Source organism: Triturus cristatus, chromosome 5_2 (assembly GCF_964204655.1).
Source record: "Triturus cristatus chromosome 5_2, aTriCri1.1, whole genome shotgun sequence".
NCBI classification, from domain to species: Eukaryota; Metazoa; Chordata; class Amphibia; order Caudata; family Salamandridae; genus Triturus; species Triturus cristatus.
The window spans coordinates 861,187,403-861,208,686 of NC_140588.1; positions in this window are offsets into that span (position 1 = coordinate 861,187,403).

The following is a 21,284-nucleotide window of genomic DNA, read 5'->3' on the forward strand; positions in this document are numbered from 1 at the left end:
GCAAGGATCTCTTACAGGGAAGCACTTCAGCTCAGGTATCTATTTTGACAGGTCATCGCACAATTTTTTCATATACATAGCTGAATTATTGCAAATACAAACAATATCACTCCAATGTTTGTTGAACTTGATAATAACTTTTTGCAGCCGCATTCCAAGTGACACTGCATTCTATGTCTTCCAAACATCTGGTGTCATGTTTACACCAATATCCCAGATGCTTGGTGACAGCACTCTTTTCACATATACCTGTCACTACACCTTGCATTGAATGTTTAAAGCCTGGGGTGTTTGGCAATTCACCTACTATCAATACCGATTCACTAGAAAAGGGGACTGATGTATCAAAGGGTTTCTCCCATTCTCTCTCTATGGGTAAATGTGATGGTTCATATTGAGAAAGATTCTTTTGAAACCAGCCATTTTACCTATCAGTGAAAGAATCAAACATAGCCAAAATATCAAATATGATTTGGATATTTTCTGATTCTCTACAGTTTATAAAATAATTAAATGGGACCTAAAATATGCTTCTAAACCCTGCATGTTTAAACTAAATTACACCAAACTGAAAAAAGCAAAAGGAAGAATAAACAATATTTTAGTGACATCCATAAACAACTAATCTCAAGCAGAATAATGTTAGCCCAGTGATTCTTGCTGCTGCATTGTATAACAAAGTAACATTGTATTGGCCCCTACAGAATAAAATAAAAATAACTCTTTCACTGAACTTTTCCATTCTTTGAATGGCATTTAGTTTGTGGTTGTGAAGGTGTTTTTTCAGTGTTTAAATGTTTACACTGGTGAGGGCTATTTTCCTTTCTGTGGGATTGTATCAGTTACTTTAGGTTTAAACCTAAAACAGGATAGCCTAGATGCATGTAAGACATATTAGTAGTACTGTGATGTCTCTTCCCTACTGCCTACAGGTGTGACATACTCCACATGGCCAAGACATTTCCTTGACATCATTACACTTACCTATTGTAGTATCTACAAAAGGTACAATTATGAAATGGGTGTAGATTTGACTAGAAATTAGAGTGGGGATGTGGAGAGACCTATGTGGTGTCAGGTCATATTGATTTATGTGATCACATGTCAATAAAAGTAAGGCACATTGTTTCCAGGTTACTCTGGTGTGAGGCACTTCATAAATTGCTCTGGCCAACCTTCTATTCCTCATTTATATGTCTTTAGACACTGAACGCATGATGAAGATCAGGGGTCGTCTATACAACAGTTCTGACTGGGTATTGCCTTTGAGACAAAATCCTTGTTACTCATATTGTTGAGATTCCTAAAGCAGGCTCACATTAGTTCATAAGGAAATTAATATCACAACAGTATAGTGCATTTAGCAGGTCCTTGTGTGGAATGGGTAGGACTGCAGTAAGCATTGCTATGTTAGTTGGAGTCACATTACCACTGTAGATAGATTGTGAAAATAAACAAGTGTTACAGGTTATCATCAGAACTTGCTGCATACATGAAGAAAGAGTAGTGACAAGTTGACTCTTTCAATTGTGGGAGACTGTTCAATACCTCCATGTGTGGAGATGTGACAAGCTCATGTTGCATACATGCATGCGCTCCTACTAAGGCTGCAGCAATGGTAGAATTCCTATTAGGTGGTGTGATAACTCCACATCTAATTGTGCTAAATGTACAGAGCTTAACCTCCCATGAGTCTACAATGGTAACTTTAACCCAGCTATTGTTCCATTCCAGCATCTACTCGGCCAAGCGGAGGAGACAGGGTCCAGAATGTTGGGGACACAGCAAAGTGGATCCGATCGGGACATTGAAACTGATGAACTCAGTGGCCAAAAGGGCAAGGGGAGTGCCATGGAGGAATCAGACCCGAAGACTACATGCAGTGAGTCGGACTCCAGGGGCCCTTCCTTGGTAAGGGTGGCCATCAGCCTACCTGATGCAGTGCCATCAGTGAGCACCATCCCCATACCATCTCTGACCTCCCTGCTGCACCCCAGCCAGTTGCCCAAGCCTGCTCCCTTAACAAGGGAGCCATCTCCTCAGCTGCAGGCACCTCTGCCCCTGCCACTGAGCCCAGATGCTGCCCTTGGTGAGGAGGCTATTGACCACCTGAAACGGATCTCCGCTGGGCAGACTGCACTGTTGAATGCCATCCAGGGTCTGGACAGCTCATGTACTCAGATGGATGTCTACCTGGATGGCATTCACAGACATATGTATGCCCTTCAGGGATCCGTTCAGGATCAGGCCTCTTCAATAATTGCAGCTTTACCCCAAACCCAGCCTTCCGTCCGACATCCTTCCTTGACCCCATCCAAAGACCCCATTCCTCTGCCTGCTGCAAGCACACACACAACTGTGCATGAACCCACTCAAACACACACCTGCTGCACATAGCCACCCAAATCCCTCATCATAACACACCCCACACATGCAGCTAGACAGACATCCACACCTCCACCCATCACACCACAACCACATCTGATACCATTCAGCAATCCACACCTCCCCATCATCAAACACACCACACCTGCAACCATACAGCCTTCCACACTTCCACCTATCACAACACACAACACACCTGCAGCTATCCAGCCATCAATCACCTAGGCCTTTACCACACACTCAACATCTGCAGTCATACAGCAATCCACACCTCCACCCATCACAACACACAACACACCTGCAGCCTCATCAGAGCTACATACAATAGGCACTTCAACTTCCACTACCTCCCAACCTGACCCCATCTCTGATTTTACCACCACCTATACCCATGAGCATTTCTTCTTCTCTCTTGGACTTTGCCCTGTGGTAAACGCCTGTCAACCCAGGCCCGCTTTTCCATCCCTATCTCCTATCCTTCAACCTCATGTGTACTACCCCTCCAAAATCCACCTCCAGAAAAAGAGGCAGGGCCTGTTTCACTCCCAAGAAACGTGCTACCAGGGCAAAATCCACCCCTCCCAAACCCAAACACTGCCTTCTATGCCCAAACGGACCCCCTCCCCTAGCCGCCATACCCATATGAGATCCCTGAGGTGCCTGCCTTACCCATGTGATGTCCCTCCAGGGGAGTTTGCGCTGATAGTGGTGGGTAAGCAAGTAGGGTGAAACATATATTGGTCACCTGCCCCCATGATCTGTTTCATGGACTGGCCAAAGGCCTGATGTGTGATTGTCATATGGTATTAATAAATAATGTATCTATTCTATTTTGTCATATACATAAGTGTCCTGTCATTGTGTCAAATCAAAAAGTTTGGCTGTCGGGGTCTCTGTGATGTGTAACATGTTAATGATCCTACATGTGTGTTGCCAATAGCAGACATATGATTGATCCATTAAAAAAAATGCTACCTTTTATTCCCACGGATAGTAGGAAAACTGTAATTTCTTCTTTGATTCTTGGAAAACTAGACTACTGTTGCAAATGTATCAAAATGCTTCTGTTGGGAATCCTTAGGCAGATTTCAGTTCAAAAACATTTTCTTAAGCTGCATTGTTTCCCAGTTAAGAACCATATCATCTTTAAGGCCCTCTGCATTACCTACAGATCACTTCATGATCTGGCCCCAAGTTCTTGAGACGCCTAATTTATTGGTATGTCCCAAAAAGGCGTCTGCGCTCTGAAGGAGCTAAACTGCTTGCAACTCCAAGATTTTTCACATCTAACTGGGGTGGGAGAAGCTTCAGGGCGGCAGCCCCCAAGCTCTGGAATGCAATCCCTTTCTCCATTAGAACACTTCCAACCTTATTTGCCCTTAGGAAGGCCTTGAAAACTTGTCTGTTTAAGAAATAGAGACCCATGCCTTTCATGAACCTGCCTACTCCAGCCCTTAGTGCCAAAACACCTTCAGGTATTTGTGCGCTTGATAAATATATTAACATAACATAACATTAAATGGCACCAATGAAGGCAGGCAATTGAAGATGGCCAAGTGTCCCATGGATTACCATCTTGGCATACATGGAGTAAGGATGTTTGGACTTATGGTGGGTATGTGTACCCCTCAAAGTAATCCTTGTGTATCGAGCAACTCTTGTTATGGTTAGATTGCATATGTGGCAGATGCTTTGCAGTAACGAACATTGCTTACCATATTTTGAGGTACATAAGTGTGCCTCATGTTGATAGAGTAAAAGTGTCCACATGTGCACACAGGTGTTATCTCCTTTCACATGACTAAACTCCCTGTGTCACACACTCAATCTCTGCTGGGTTTGCTGAGCCAACTCTAATGTGCACATTTCCATTCCTTGCATATTTGATGGTAAAGCCTTGACATGTCCCCATGTGAATGGTGAGTCCACAGCTACAGTGAACATGGGGATGTAGAAGGATGTGCAACTTTTGCTGTGGATACAAAACTCAGGAAGACAGGTACCCACATGGTTGTCTGAGTGACATCATGATTTGGCAAGTAGGTTTTAGTACTGTATAGAAGAATTACATGTATATGTTGCCTATTTTTAAGTACTGTGAATGGTAGGTACAGTAGAAGATATTTTCTACATACTGTACAAAAGTTACAATATGTTTGACCAACACATATCTAGACATAGATCCCAGTGACTGGTGTGACATTAGTCATGTCACCAACAACGCTCCTCACAAACACACTTGGTACTAACAATCTCCGTATTACACATCCATTAACATTTTGGCATACTTTTAACATTGCTTCCCCAGATCTCACTCATCTTAGCTCCACATGTGTGCATTTGATTGTTGATTTTTGGATACATACTCTGATTCCGAAGACCACACAGATGTGTCCTATGTTAACATCTATTCACACAGTTACTTTCATCTTCACTATGGTCCTACATGCGGCAAAGTTGTTGAAAACACCGGAAGGAAGGTTGTACATATCAGTTTGTAAACTGTTTTTCCAATGAACTAGGGGGCAGATTTACAAGCCCCTTGCGTCATTTTTGCGCCGCTGTTGCGTCACTTTTCGTGACGCAGCAGCAGCGTAAAAATGCAGCCCATTTTCAACGTGACGCATCTCCCTAGATGCATCACGTTGTAAAGCCCTTCATCACATTATACCTGCGTCAGGTATAATGTATGCAGTGTGGGCGTTCCAATGGAAAAAACCTCATAGATGTGACACAGTGAAATCTACAAGATTTTACTGCGCCACTTCTAGGACGCCACTGCGTCAAATTCTTACGCATGCTTGAAGCAGGCGTAAGAAGTGCCGTAGCACAATGAGGATAGGCCTCCCCCTGCATTGCTGGAGTTGTGTCGTGCTTGCGACACCACTCCAGCAATGCGTGACTTTTGCGTCGACAGATGTGTCATAATTTCTGACGCATCTGTCAATCCTTGTGCCATGGTGCGCCGTATTGTAAATACGGCGCATCCATAGTGGCACAGGAGTTTCTAATGGCGACGCAGGGAAAGTGACGCATCTTTACAGATGTGTCACTTTCTTGTAAATCAGCCCCTAGGTGTACAACCCAGCAAGTACTAAAATGCAGGTGCTGAGACAGTTCCCTATCAGCCTCTCGATTTATGGCCTCATGTTTGCTGGACCAGCACATTTTAACTCTAGAGCAGTGCGACCCTTCACAGCCTCTGGTGTTAATTCACCGAGACTCATTTTAGTCCCTTCATTGTCTCATCATGAGAAGAATTAAGAGTTTTTCAAAGACTAGAACAACAAAGCCATAGTTTGTGTTTATTTCACATAGGCTATTAAGCTGAATCTACAAAACAAGTTCTCCTGAATGATGGTACTCATATCATGTATCATGTATCATGTAGCAATGAAACGCAGCAACAAACCAGTCGGGCAGCACACTTTGCTAAGCACTCGTTTGTTCATAATTGTTTCTTTTTTAAACACAACAACCTTACTTATGTTGGCCACGCCCCTTTAAGAGAACCCCCAGTTTCAAAATCCCACTTGTAAGCCTGCTTGTAGCGCTGTGAAGCATTAAATTAACATTATTTGTGAAAAAGCAGCTGCTGCTAAAATGGCAACGTCCAAGCATCACTTTCCAGACATTGGAAATTCAAAACTCGCCGCCAGAAGTTGACCGCGAGGTAGGCGGTCTTGCACGCAGAAGCTGAAGCCTTTGTATCACATGATGATTTTGAATCTCGTGGGCCAATGGCAGTGTCCCTGCATGGCTAAGACTGCCTATGTGGTGTACAAGTACTTTGCAGTGGTTTAAAGTCTTAACTTGCCTTCTGACACTGCTGCGCTCTACACCTCCTCTACTTCAACTGGTGTTTGCCATATCTGTGAGGGGAAACGGCGACTACAACGCAGCCGTTTCCACGCATAACAGTAACCACGCATGCATTACAACGCATGCATGGTTACCACGATAGCCTTTACCACGCATACCTTTACTACGAGATATGTCGTAAAGGCATGTGTGGTAAAGGTAAGGGGGCTTACGGGAGAAAAGGGGGGTTGGGGTCCCGATGTGGCGGGAATCGGCGTCATTAGAGGAACCGGAAAGACACTTCCGTTTACGATGTGCATCGGAAGATCTTGGAGAGGTAAGGGGGGATATTAGTATTTAATTAAAAAAAAGGGATGAGGCAGTTGGGTAGAGAAGGGATAAAATATTAGGGTTAAAGGGAGGGGTATTTAAAAAAAGGGTTTGTGGGTGGGAATCGGAGCAGTATATGCAAAAGGGGAAGGGATCGGAGAAAACCTTTAGCAAGAAAATGCAATTAACATGCATAGTTTAACAACAAAAAACGTTGTAAAAGCATGCGTGGTAAAGGCATTTTCGAGGTAAAGGTAATGCGTACTAATGGCATTCTCGTTGTAATGCATGCGTGGTAAAGGCATGCGTTGCAGCGGAATGCGTTGTAAAATCATACAACCATCTGTGAGCCATTGTGACCCATTCTAAAGTTGTGAGGGCTCCAGCCTTCTATCCAGAGGAGTTGAAAGCCATGGTGGAAGAGGTCCTCCCCCATTATGGGAAACTCTATAGCTCACCAGATGAGCAGGTAAGTCCCTCACATACCTCCTTCACTCTGTTGGACTGCAATGCTTATTGATTCACAGGTTCAGATGGTGCTTATGTGTCTAGTGTGTCTTGGTTGAGATGTACGAGTGTGTTATTTTAGAGCCAGAAATTCTACATTCATGTAATGGGTAGAGAAGCTATGTGTTCCCTGTACATCACAAAATCATTGTGACGTTTCATCACAAAATCATTGTGACGTTTGTTTGCCCAACGTCCTTTCTGGCATAGCTTCCAATTTTCTGTGATTGTGTACAGTTGTTGGCGTGTAGGGTATGTCATTCTCACTTGTGTTCATAGCTGTACTTATTTTTACCGGATATTGACATATTGGACCACGGCTCAAAGTTTCATATGCATAGACATACCCCAGCCTAATATGCACAGTGTTTGGAGATTATAAAACTGACAGGTTCATCGTATCTTGTACATGTCTGATGCAAAGGGAGTTGTCCACTTGTCATACAACATTATCTCTGGTGCTGTTGGCTACTTTAAGACCATGTTCTGTGTCAATCCTAATTTTGTACACTTGGCTTATGTACGTTTTGTGGAAGTATTCCACTTGTGCAGCTCCTTGCTGCTGGAACTATGAATATGGTATTTCTGACCCGCTATGGATGTCCCAGTTCAAGACGGAATGGAACAAGCACTAACACCTGTGCTGTTGTGCCATGTGCGTTCAATGCTTAGGTATGCCATGGCTTCTGGAGCTTAATGAGCATGGGTTCCTATCTTTTTGGCCAGTGTGGCAAAATTAGTACAACCTGTGTTCTGCTGTCCATTGCGCATTTATGAATGGGCACGGGAGTTCTGCCTCGGTTCACGAATGGTAGAGCCATCGGACATGAATGCACCATTAGATCCCTTGGATGCCCATTTGTCTGGTTGTCCCCAGCGTATACCATTGCTGTTTAACGCTTTCTTCGAGGCATACTGGGAAGCAGCTGGTCCTAGTGCTATGGAAGTGGAACTTCCACAGATCGGATCCTTCTCTCTGCGGCTGCAGTGATACCTGTCTAGAAACATACTGGCTCCATTGACTGGCTTCGAACAGCTCGCCTGGGACCACCTTCTGTGTTGGCTGGCACCAGCAATGCTGTGTCACAACTTGTCACACATAAAGTTGGAGGTAATCTGTGTGGTGTGAACTGTGGAATCAGCCTGTGTATCTCAAATGACTGATGATGTTCTACAATAAGGATATTAGTAATGAATTATCAGGTTTTCAGTTACCAAGGCTTTATGTGAGCTTTAACTTTCAAACAGCATGAACGTGATTGACAGTTGTTTGGGATGCTTTGTTTTAGGTTGCTTTTTCTCACGTTTTTGTTAATTGTTTGCTTAGACGACTTAATTCAGAAAGTTACTTTTCCGCACGCATTTCTGCTCCTGAGATGTGACTCCTCTAGTTTTAAATTGCTCCTTTAGTTCGGCCCTTTGGTCAAGCAGTGGGTGTCATGTGTCTCCGTTAGTCCCAATCATTGCACTTAGACTTTTCCGTAACATAGCCTCATGTTAACAAGATGTGTTGACCTTTTAGGACCTTACAGAGCGCGCGAAAACGTTGATTGACTTTCTCTTATCCATCATTTGCACAGACTTCATGGGCACTGCTTACCAGGCCTAGCAACCAATGTACACATGTCAGTCCAGTTAACATCCAGGAGATAACATGTGTGTATACAGCAAGGATGCTCCAATTACTCCTTTAACACGCCTCTCTGAAAGTCATGTACCAGAGAAACCTCTGCGGACATTGTGATGTAATATTGGTAGTAGATTATGGTAAGAGTTCTAGAAATATAACAGTAAGGCTCCCAGTATGTGGGGTATTCAAGGAGTTGTCAATAGGACATCAGGTCCGTGTACGGACCCTCTAGCAACACAGAGGGAGGAGTGAAGCACCACTTTGGTTTCTATAAGAACCCTCCCCCCTCAGAAGCCTTCACTGAAGCATCGCTTGAAGGTGGAGGCATTTTTTGTTGTGTAGTGGAACTGACAAAGTTCCAAAGGGGTTGGATTAACTTTTGGGATGTACTCTGTCTCTTCACAAGGGACTCTGAAAGACTCCCTTTGCCACACTTGGAAGAGTGTGAGCAGGGACACACACGCTCAGTATATGGGTACCTACCAATGACACATTTGCCTGTACCTTATCAATCCACTGGACCTTTGTTCAAGGATGGAGGAGAAGTAGAATCTTAGGCGCCTGCTTGAGAAAAACTGGAACACAGTGGCTTGGCTGCTGATGAAAACAATTCTCGAGATGTGCAAACCTCTTACTACGGATTTGCCTCCAGAAGGTGGAAGACATCCTCACCATAGGGATTACTATTAGAATCTGTTTCAACATATACATTGAAGAAAGGTCATTACACATTGAAAAATCATTATAAACTGCAACACATTTCTTGGCTCCGGGTACCATGTGTTTTTGACAAACCACAAACACTGCAAATCTCTGAAAACAGAGGAGTCTGATGGACATAATGATATATTACCTCTGTCAGTGGAAAACATCACAGAAGAAAACGCACTTTCCTAGCACATTAAGGGGCATATTATCAAGCCAGGCGACAAAATTATCGCCGCTTTAGCCGCAGAAAACTGCAGCTAAAACGGCGATAATGGGCTTGATAATATGCTCTATGGAATTCCAATTGAAGCCCATGTTAGACGTCTTTCACATGTAACATGGGCTTCGATTGGAATTCCATAGAGCATATTATCAAGCCCATTATCGCCGTTTTAGCGGCAGTTTTCTGGCGCTAAAACGGCGATAATTTTATCGCCTGGCTTGATAATATGCCCCTATGTTCTCCCTCATTTAAAACGATGCTACATTTTTCCAATTGTATTGGTTCCATCCTGGGGAATCCACAATTACTGGGTACCTTGGGAATCCCCAACATGTGGGAAAAAAGGACACGCATTTGGATTACTTTTTTGGAAATAAAGTTATGAAGAGAACTGCCTCAAACTTCAAAATAGGGCTCACAGGTTGGGGGGCGGGGATGGATTTTCTCAGCACCTAGGGCCTAATTAGGGCAATTAATTGTAGTGCTACTATACCAAACACACACATCAATATGAAAGATAACATACAGGCACAGTTATTTGTATTTCTTTATTCACATCCACATTTCTGTGAAACATTTTAAGCAGTTTCTGACATTTACTGAACAAGGACAATTTAGTCTGCTCCACAGCATTTGAAACACACAATTATTTTGACTTGAATACAGGACTTGTCTGCAATGTATACCAAAGCCACAAGCTGCCAATTATATCCGAGAAGTACTGAATAATCTGTATCTGTTAGGGCGTAAACATGCCTCAGATTTCCTTATGTTTTGAAACTGACAGATTCTCATCCTAATTGCTTTCACATCTTTTGATGCGATTGAATGGTCGCATCGGCATCTTAACGCATGCAATCTCAGCAGCCTCGTCTCTCCCTGAAACATGGAGTAATACAAGCGCCGCATTCATCTGAAACATGTACAAATTGTGCACCTGCCACAATTTCAAGAAATAAAGTTCAAGTGTGTAGTGCAACCTGTGAGCTCGCGCCCACTGGAAAGAAAAAAGAAACACTTACAGACTTATACATCAAGGGGATTTCAATGGATAGTCATAGATACTAAAAACCGAAGAGGAGGGAGCTGCAGGAGGGTCGCTGCATCGAAAAGAGAAGGACAGTCAAAGAGTGAAACATCAGAATCCAAGGCGAGGAGCCCTCGGCTTGTGCTCCTCGTAATTCCCAGTGGAAGCAGTGACCTGCCGGGCGCTGGAGTCCCATGTCATTGCCACATCCACGGAGCAACTCATTTTCAGACTATAGCGGACCGCCCTGGAGGACTCTTCAGCCCAAGAATACATGCACATACCCAATGGGAGGAGGACATGGGACTTGAAGTGACGGACAGGAGGTGGTTCTTCCGCTGCACACAGACAGACCTGGTATCCTCTAGCAGCAGGCTCTGCATCATACATTATCATTTCCTTAAGCATGTGAATTATACTCCTTCTATCCTCCACATTACAGACTAGGCCTACATGAAACATCCAACTGCACCCCTGTGGCCTCCCAGATGTGACATTTTTACATCTGGCGATGTTCGAACATTCTGGATTGGAGTCCTTACTGCACTCGGGGCAATAATTGGACATGACGTGTGGGGCATTCCGGTGACCCAGAGAAGGTATACAGCCCTTGCACTTCTACTGGTAAAGAGACTGATCGCATGCAGCTAGGGGAGTGGGAGATCATCCAAATATAAGGCATGGTTGAAATCGGTAGGAAATCTGCAGTTCTCCAGTATTGGTATCTTTCATAGATTCACATGATTGAATCATTCCCTGTCGTCAAAGTGGGAGTCCAACTGTACCATAGTAAAGCTGTATGTATCACTCTCATAGGCTATAATATATAATGGCTATGAAAAGTCAGTTTAATACCTATGTACTTTTAAAAAAAGGACCAAACTTGAACTGTAAGCAATCAGGCGGCAGCACCCCCTAGAACACTCCCAGCAGAGGCTGACTCCCTCAGATTTAAAAGCACAAGTGGGAATACATGATCCCAAGCTATGAGGGGTCTCTCAAAGTCGCATGTGAGTACTGGAGAGCTGCAGTTACAGGTAAATAACTTATTTTCTTCTCCAGTATTGGACCTTTCATAGATTCACATGCAGTTATGGCAGGTAAACATATTAGTTATGTAAGTACCTTTGAGGATGGTGGGTAACAGTCTAAAACGTGTCTCTATATATCCATATATGCATAACATTGCCTAAACAACATGAAAAGACAATTATACCGAACACAAACCTATCATATGCCTTTGTAAAGGCTTAGTAATAATCACTTACAGTTACAGAGGCTCACCTTACTGTAACACCACCTCTCCTATGACTGCATCACTTCTCTGTGCAGATTTTAGGCAGTAGTGCTCTTTTACATTGCAGCACAATATCTGTTCTCTAGCGGGGTGCATGCAAACAGAACAACCGAAGTAGACACTGCCCTCTTTGAATGCGCCTTCACCTGTGCTGAGGGTGGTTTGCCAGCTTTGGTGTGACAAAACTCTATGGTGGCAGAAATCTATCTTGCGATGGTTGGTTTCGTGACTGCCGTACCTTGACGAGAAAGTCCATAACAGGTCAACAGCAGATCAGTTCTTTGGAGTTGTTTGGTATGATGGAGATAGAATTTAAGACATTGTTTAATGTCCACAGTGTAGAGAGATCTTTCAGCCAAAGATGCTGGATTTGGGAATAAAGTACAAAATATGATAGGTTCATTGAAATCGAATTGTGATGGAACCTTGGGAATGAATCTTGGGTTTGTTCTGAAAAGCATATAATCCTCAGTGAAGCGTAAGAAAGATTTCTGTGTTGTGAAAGCCTGCATTTCACTGACTCTTCTAGTGGAAGTGAGAGAAAACAGCAAAGCGACCTTCCATGTGAGAAATTTCAGTTCTGCTTTGTGACTGGGTTTGAATAGAGGCTTTATCAGTTGCGAGAGAACCTTGTTGAGATGCCAATCTGAGAGAGGGGCTCATACTGGGGTAAATTCTCTGAAAAACCCCTTCATGATCATTAATTGTTTGGCTACTCTCCTGGAATAGATAAAGAGATAGTGTGCAGAAAGTCTGTAGCTTATAATTGAGGCCAGGTGAACTTTCACAGACGCATGTACTAATCCTGATCTAGCTAGTGACAGGATTTAATGCAGAATGTATTCACGTGGCACTTTCAATGGATGTAGGTTAGATTATTGACACCATGTTCAGAATTGCTTACATTTAAGCTTGCTCATCTTGTTTGTGGCTTCAGCTCTTGCCTTGGATAAAATCTCCCTACAGGTCTGAGGGATGTCTAAGACTCGGAACTCATTGAATTCAGGAGCCATGTGTGCAATTGGAGAGAGGTTAGTTCGTTCCTCATCAAGAGCGCTTAAGTTGTCAGTAGGCAGGTGGTATTGGACACCAACAGCAGTAGGAGCTGCATAAACAATGCTGCCTAGGCCATTTGGAAGCTGTAAGAACGAGGCGACAGTGCTCCATTTTCATTTTGTTGGGAATCCGTTGTATGAGAGGGAAGGAGGAAAAGCATATGCATAAATCCTGGACCTCATCATTGAAAGGGCATTCCCACACAACCCTCGGAGCTAGTAACGACTGGCATAGAACTGGCATTCTTGTCTGTCGCAAAGAGATCCAATTCTGGTTTGTCCCACCATGAAAATAGTTTGTCCAGTTAAACTGATCCAGTTCCTAATCATAGCAACTGTCTCTAGTTCTGCTGAGAGTGTCCTCTAAGGTGTTGTTCACTCCTGACATGTGCTAGCCTATCAGAGATATTTTGTGGGCTATGACCCAGTTCCAAAGTCATCAGTGCCATCGTCAAGGATGTCATAGTCAATGCTTTCGCTGCCGACCGTGTCTTTGTAGACAATGTCCTCATCAACGGTGTCGGCGGGGATACCACCAACACCGCCTATGATGTTGTCTAGCAGATCACAGTATTCTCGTCAATGCGATGGGCACGTCGATGGGTGTCATCATTGTCTTCGAAGACAATGGTTTCTTGGATGAGATGGAGGTGATCGTCGTTGTCGATACCAGCATCGATGGTAATGCCCTCTTCGAGGGGGCTTTGAGAGTATTTTTAGTCCTCAATGTCGATGGTTCTGAGGGGGAGCAACGCTTATGCTCTCCTGTCTTCACAGATAGATTACTGGGCTGAAAGAACGCTGCCTCTGTGAAGATGAGTTTTAGTTTCTCCTTTCTCAGAGGGTCTCCATGATGAGTTTCTAAGGCCTTCCTGCCCTCCTCAGATGTCCCTTGGTCAGATGATCTTGACCCTTTGTGTGTCCTCATGGATGTGCCATTGTCTTCCTCTGAGTTTTAGCCTTCTGTAGCCACAGAAGTAGCCTTCCCGCCCTGTCCTTCAGGGTCTTGGAGGAAAAGGTTTGACATATTTTGCACTCCTTTACATGATGTGAGGGTAGAGGCAGTAATGACAATCTCTGTGTGGATCCTCCACAAGTAGCTTTTTCTTTCCACATGTTTTGCAGGATCTGAAGAGGCCTTTCCTAGACGCATTAGACATAGTAGATGCAGATAAATCTTCAAGTCTAAAGAGGAAAAAACTGAGGAGAGCTCAGGGAGACTACCTTCCCACAACGTGCAGTAGAAAATCTGAGGGACTAAGCCTCTGTTGGGAGTGTTCTAGAGGATGCTGTCACTTGATTGCTTAGAGTTGCTAATATTTGTCAAAAAGGACATATGTAGGCTAATTAACTGGCTTTTCTTTGCAATTATAACCTATGATAGTGATACATACTGCTTTACTATGGTACTGCGGGACTCCCACTGTGACGACGGAGAATGATTCAAGCATGTTAATCTATGAAATATTGGAGAATCAATAGTAATGAGTAGCTAGACATCTACGCATGCTGCTACCACCATCCACCGGAACCAGAGAAATATGGGCTGCCCCTCTTTAGTTCCCCAGTGCCAGCTTTAACATGGGGGTGCTGACCACCATGTAAGGCTGGCGGTGGACAAACTCAAAATATGCATGGCAGTGCTGCAGCAGCACCACCAGCATATTCTGGGCCCCTGACAACCGTGCCAAGAGCAGGGGATGCGGGTCCCAGGCAGGTGCGGCAGTTAAATGGTGGTCTGACCGCCACACTTAAAATACGGTGGTCAGACTGCCGGTGTGGCAGTGGCTGGACTGTGACAGGCGCGCCCCTGCGAGATTGGCGGTTCATAGATCGCCAGACTTGTAAAAAGGCCCAAGTTATTCTGATTCTATAAATCCTCTCATGCCTCCTCCTCCTTCCTACATTGCACTCTCCAGCCAGTCCCAGCTTCTACTTAGCATGAATGAGGTGTAAGTGAGTGGTGAAATTCTTCCCAGGAGCTACACAATAGGTCAATATGATTGACACACTACCAGAATGGACAGGAATGACTCAATTTAGCTCAGAAGAAGGGATTGGGCTTGCCATCCTGTTGGCACCATAATGTTAAGCACTGCCTAACAGGTTTATTCGGGCCATTTGCTTAAGTTTGCCACACTTGTAAAGTACTGAACAGTATGCCAGGAAAATTCCTGTGGGTCCCCTCTCAAGTTCTGAGAGACCCTGTTTTTGTCTTACCAGACCTATAGCTCCTGGGTTGTTGTGGGTACAAGGCCACCTTTCGTGTAATTACACAAAATTACAGCAAAATGACTCAAAATCATGTGTAACTACTCAAAATCCAAATGTTTGATTTCTCACTATATTTTATCATGAATTTTGTTCTTGTTTGACTTTTTTGTGCTAGTGGGCATGTAACAAATATACTGCAAACAGACTACTGGATTCTGTTGCTCACATTTGCATTACCATTAATTGTGTGTTTTGCAGTAACTAATTACAGTGAATGGATGCAATTAAGTTGTATAGTTGCATAATCTCTGGAAGTGTAAGCCAAAATTCCAGAAATTATCAGAGTAATTTAAATTTCCCCTGGCCTAGTCTGAGGTCACTGTTGATTTCCAGAGTTTCCTCCTCTACAAACCCCCACCTATCAAAGTCCAATATCCTTAAAGAGCTGCTCAAAGAAGGCTGAAAGTTTGGGACTTTAACTAAGATACTTTTACTAAAACCAATCTGCTTGGTCTGCCTGATAATGGCACCATCACGTTTGGCAGAAATAGCATCTTGGTTCCTGTCTAAGACCAAATCTTACACATTTCCCAACGACCAATTATGATGCCCGGAAACCGTTCGGGCTGTCCGATTTGGTTCTGAAAGGCATTCGGACAGGCTGAGTCTTTCGGAGCCAAAACGTACAGCTCTATGGACACAGTTTCCAGACTGGCGATTACGATGGCCGATTCAGACAGCCGTTCTGATTTGGTTTCCCCAACATGAACCAGCTGTCGGAATCTGTCTTTGGGGGGCTGTTGCAGGCCCCCCTTCACCCAGGGGCATCAGGTTGGGGCCCGAGGGGGTACCCAAGGGACCCCTCTTTCCAACCATGCACAATGTGGCAGGCACAGGTTGCAAGGTTTTCCCCAACCAACCATTTTTTCAATGAGAGCCTGTGTTCTCATTCAGGACACAGGCTGCCATTGAACTCAATATGCGCCCGACCAAACGATGTTGAGAAGCATTGAAATAGGTCGGTCAGACTCTCACAATCCGATTTGGTCGAAACCCATTCTGGAACCGATTCGGTTCGAACAGTTTCTGAATGACATAATAAACGGTCCCTAAATATGTAGCTTGTCAGAAGTTAAGGGAGTCTGCTCTGTGTCCTAGTACAAGAGATTATTTAATACTGTATATTGGTTCCAATAACAGAGTAAAATTTATTTTAAAAATTATAATTTGATATGTAATTGGCAACATTGAATTTTCATAAAAATATAAGTTTACAAATTTCCTTAAGGTATGGGGGGTTGTAAAAATAACATAGGTAAGCATTTGATATGGATGTTAACATAAAACATGTTGCCAGACAAGATTAATGTTGCATTTATTAGTATTGATATTAAAAGTTCTACTTATTTAAACCAAAAAACAAAAATTAACTTTTATTTTATGGGGAATGCATTTGCTCTTATTATAGCAGTGTCAGATAGAAACCCATGCTTTAAAAGAGAAAGGACATCTGAGTCTCTCAGGTGGTCATTTTGGCAGGGGTTTGGCTGTTCATACTCTTTTTTTCCAGCAATTTAGGAGCTGACGTTCAACAGCCTTGATTATGCCAATCAAAAGCTAACTCTAAATACAGCTGGTGGAGTTATGTTATGTTATGTTGATTTGTGTAGTGCACTAAACACCAGTAAGGGTAGTTCTGTTGGTGGTGTCGTGGCTTGCTCTCCATTTCCTTTCTAGCTGTTTACATTGTTGTTTGGTGTCTTGGAGGTCTTGGATTACTTGAACACTGTGTTTGGAATCTAACTCCATCTACTGAGAAAAAATCATTTGCACGTGATTGATATTGCTATTGGCATCAGCAGCATCTGAACAATGTTTAAAGGAGCCTACAGTCCAGAGAAAAAGCTCTACAAATATAGGACAGATGCTAGTTGCATTCTGACATCACGTTTTTTGGAGAGCCCATAAAAGATTTAATGCCATTTGCGAAATCCTAAGAAGGTCCATAGGTTTCAGTGCTTGCACTGACCTCCTTGAATGGCAAGTGTTGTTAAAGGTGGGAGGCCCTGACAGTGCATTGTGTTAGTGGTCACAACAAGAGAGGCCTACCGGGGCCAGCCTGCTTGCCAAGGTCCAGGCAACAGACTAACCCAAGAAGAACCAAAGGATCAGGGTAATTAGTAATACATGGCAACAGTGGTCCACTTTGTGAAATCCACCAAACGGATAAGGTAATAAGGAATAAAAATCCTATGATTTTTTTCATAACCCTACCATGCAACTCAAAAATGGGACTCGATACTGTTTCTGTCCATAAGGAAGAGCTTATGCACTATTTTTAATGTGTAAAATGGACATGAGGACCAAGTTTGAGATAAAATTAAGTGCCGAATTTCAGGTTGAAATATCACGCAATTATATTTATTTTCACCTAATACTTCAGAATGTTGCATATTTACGGAAAGACAATTTACTGGAATTCTGCAGACCCCTTGTGGTGAGCCACACCCTGATAGAATTTTTTATCTTGCATGTTTTCTAAAACAATTTTTATTAGATGCATCCACCTACATAAGGGCCATAAGGCCTAACAGTTTTTAATGCTAGAAGCTCTCAACTATGTACACACCAGGATAATGGTTTAGTGATCTCACTAAAATGTCCAAGAGCATGATGAGTTCCATGACATATCCACTGAAAAGGGAGTGAGATATAAGATTGTTGTGCGTGCCCTTAACATCAAGCTGCATGCCACAGAAAGGTGTTGGGATTTATCTTTTTTGAGTTTGTATTTTGAGACCTTGTTTGGGTCTTCCTGCTGTTTGCAATTAGGATTTTTAAGACTACCCAATATGTCCCACAGGCAATGTACATAGGTGCAGCAATTCAGTAGCAGCTGTTACCGGACCCAGGTGGTGAGGCGGGGGCAGAGGGGTGGAGAACACGAAGAAAGGTCAAGAAAAAAAACATTTTCCTGTGATGGCCGGCTGTCCAGCTGCTGCCTCTCCTCTGTTTTCTTCCTGACTCCAGTCCCAAAGCAGGATGCAGGAATCAGCAGGAAGTACCCGGCTTCTAGCCCCTGATAGCCAATCACAATGCTGAAATGCAGCATTGTGACTGGAGGGGTGAAGGCAAAAACTTTGGGGGTGAAGACCACCGTATGGCTGACATGTCGAACAAGCGCAAAAAGTTTTAAACGGTTTACATATAACAGAAAGACTTGGTGCAAGTAATCAGTTAGCCAGATTGAAGATCCTCATATCAAATCCATTCTTATGTGACCACTGACATGATCCGGGGTTTCATTTTATCTGTGCAATTTAAAAACAGGAACATTATTGTGAAAATGTATGTGCTACAAAAGGTCAATATTTATTAGGGTGAAGACAACAAAGTAATCTTGGTATGCTCTTAAAACAAAGGATCTAATTGTATCACAGCATGTGTTTTGAAATTTTAGTAGGATTTGAGTATTTTGAAACAAATGTATTTTTAGAAAAGATTTAGGATGAATCAATGTTTTTTCCCATCAAATCAACCTGAAAGAAAATACAATGTAAATTAGACATAAATTCAGGATAATACCACAAGTTATGATTTGAAATACTTACTGAAATGTGTAAGGAGAGTGTCCAGTCAAGTCTAGTAATGGGTTTCCCCCATAGTTTAAGTCAAAATAATCAGACAAGCTAAGGTCATCAGGGATGTTCACTAAAAGCAAAAAACATTTTTGAGTAATTTACAAATGTAATTTACTCTTATAGTTTTGAGTAATCTTACTATTTTTGGCTCTCCACAAAATCCAATTGTAAAGTTACTAACAAGTGTAGACTCACAGCTCTCCACCCCTGTTGGACTTGGCCCTTTTTGGCTAAAGTTCCTTAAACTTTTTGCCTTCCTCCTAGACCTTTTCCTGACATTATGTTGCCGACCTCGATGCTTTGGGCACTTTGCCACTGCTGATCATTGTCAAAGTGCAACTGCTCCCTGTATAAAGTGGTATGGTAATTGGTTGTCCTTGATTGGTATGTTTGCCTTACTAGTAAAGTCCCTAGTAAAGTGCACTATGTGTGTCAGGGCTGGTAATGCAAATGCTACAAGTGGGCCTGCAGCACTTATTGTGCCACCCACACAAGTAGCTCTAAAGAGAGATCTCAGGCCTGCCACTGCAGTGCCTGCACGCAGTTTGTTAACTGCCTTGTTGTCCTGGCAGGTGCACCCACTTTCCAGTCCTTACCTTCCCTTTTTATGCACATCAGACATCCCTATAGTAGGCCCAAGGTACCCCCCTGGGCAGGGTGCAGTGTATGTGAAAGGTAGAACATGTACTGAGGTGTGTCCCATGTTATGACAGTGAAAGGCTGCCAAATTCGTTTTTCACTGTTGCAAGGCCATCCTGCACATAGGACAGAATGGGGAATGCTGTGTCCCTTGGTTCCAGCATATCTTCCCTTAGGCATAAGATGGAGAGATGGAGTTTAGTGTGCCTGAACTCAGAATGTAATGACACATCTTTTTGTGAAGATGGTTTTTTAATTGTGTGCTTAGAAACCACATTTTTAAAAGTGGTTGGTTTCTTGTCTTGAACCATCTTGTGTGCCTCTGCCTGGTTGTATATTGCCTGCCTGGGTTTAGATGTTACAGGGTCTGGGAAGTGTACTGACCCCAGGGAGGAGAAGGTGAGACAGCAACAGCCTGGGCCTGCATTTGATGTAGGGGGGAGGAGTAGCCCCCTGGATGTGAAGAGGGCTGTGCTGCAGCCACAACAGGATGGCTCCACCTCCTGCTGAGCGTCTGGGCCCCAGACCCCCACTATCAAAGGAAGAAGGTGTGCCCTGGCAAGAATGCACCCAGAACTGGTTTGGACTGGGCTCAGAGCCCCCTGAACACAAAGACTTCAAAGGCATTTAGGGGTATTAATTTAAGAGCTGAAACCCCTGAACTCAAGACTGAAATCTATACTGAAAAAGGATCGAACCTACTTTGTGATCAAGAGGAACCTCTGCCAAGGAAGAACAGCTGAAGAGACTGAAGAAAAGGACTGCCCTTGCTGTGTGTTCTGGGGCTGTTCTGCAGTTTGCTGATTTGACTAAGGAGAGGACAAGGGACTTTGCTGTGTGCTGTGTCCCCTAGCTGGTGAGGACTTTGCTGTGTGCTGTGTCCTGAAGTTTCGCGTCTTAAGGGGCCCAAAGAGAGTTGGTCCCCTGTTGTGGAATCTCAGGAACACAAACGTTTCCAACCGTGTCTCAGCGACACTGTGTGCGTGGTGCTCTTGCACGCCTGAGACTGCCGTGTGGTCCGTGGTACTGTTTAAGAGGTGCCCTGGCATCACATCGCCCCTGCAGTGTGAAACATCATCCACACTGCTGCCTTGCTGTTGTAGCCCAAGCCGTCATCGTACCTGAGGCTGTGAGTAAAGATCACCACCGCCGGCCCGAGCCGCAACGTTCCAAAGGACTGTTTGTAACTAAGACCCTTGTCTCAGCGACGCTGTGTGTGCGTGGTGCTCTTGCATGCCTGAGACTGCTGTGTGGTCTGTGGTACTGTTCACGAGGTGCCCGTGATCTCATTGCCCCCACAGCGTGAAACATCGTCCACGCTGCTGAATCGTTGTTTGTGGCCCAAGCCGTCATCGTAACTGAGGCTGCGAGTAAAGATCGCTGCCGCCGGCCCGAGTTGCAATGTGCTTACGGGGTACTTGGAAATGAGGACTGTGTCTCAGCGACGCTGTGTGCATGGTGCTCTTGCACGCCTGAGACTGCAGTGTGGTCCGTGGTACTGTTTACGAGGTGCCCCCGGATCGCATTGCCCCCGCAGCGTGAAACATCGTCCACACAACTGTTTTGCTGTTTGTGGCCTGAGTCGACATCGTAATTGAGGCTGTGAGTGAGGATCACCGCCACCAGCACGAGCCGCAATGTGCTAAAAGGATTGCCTGGAGGTACGAAAGCTACAAGGTGAAAGGGATCGTGATCGTTGTTCGTCTAAAGGAATCTGCCCAAGATCATCAGAGACAGAGAAGGCAGTGCCGTATCCTGTCCGGCTACAGTGCCACCTAGCAACAGAGCCGCAACGAGATTGGGATCGCCCAGCCAGACGTCCGACGA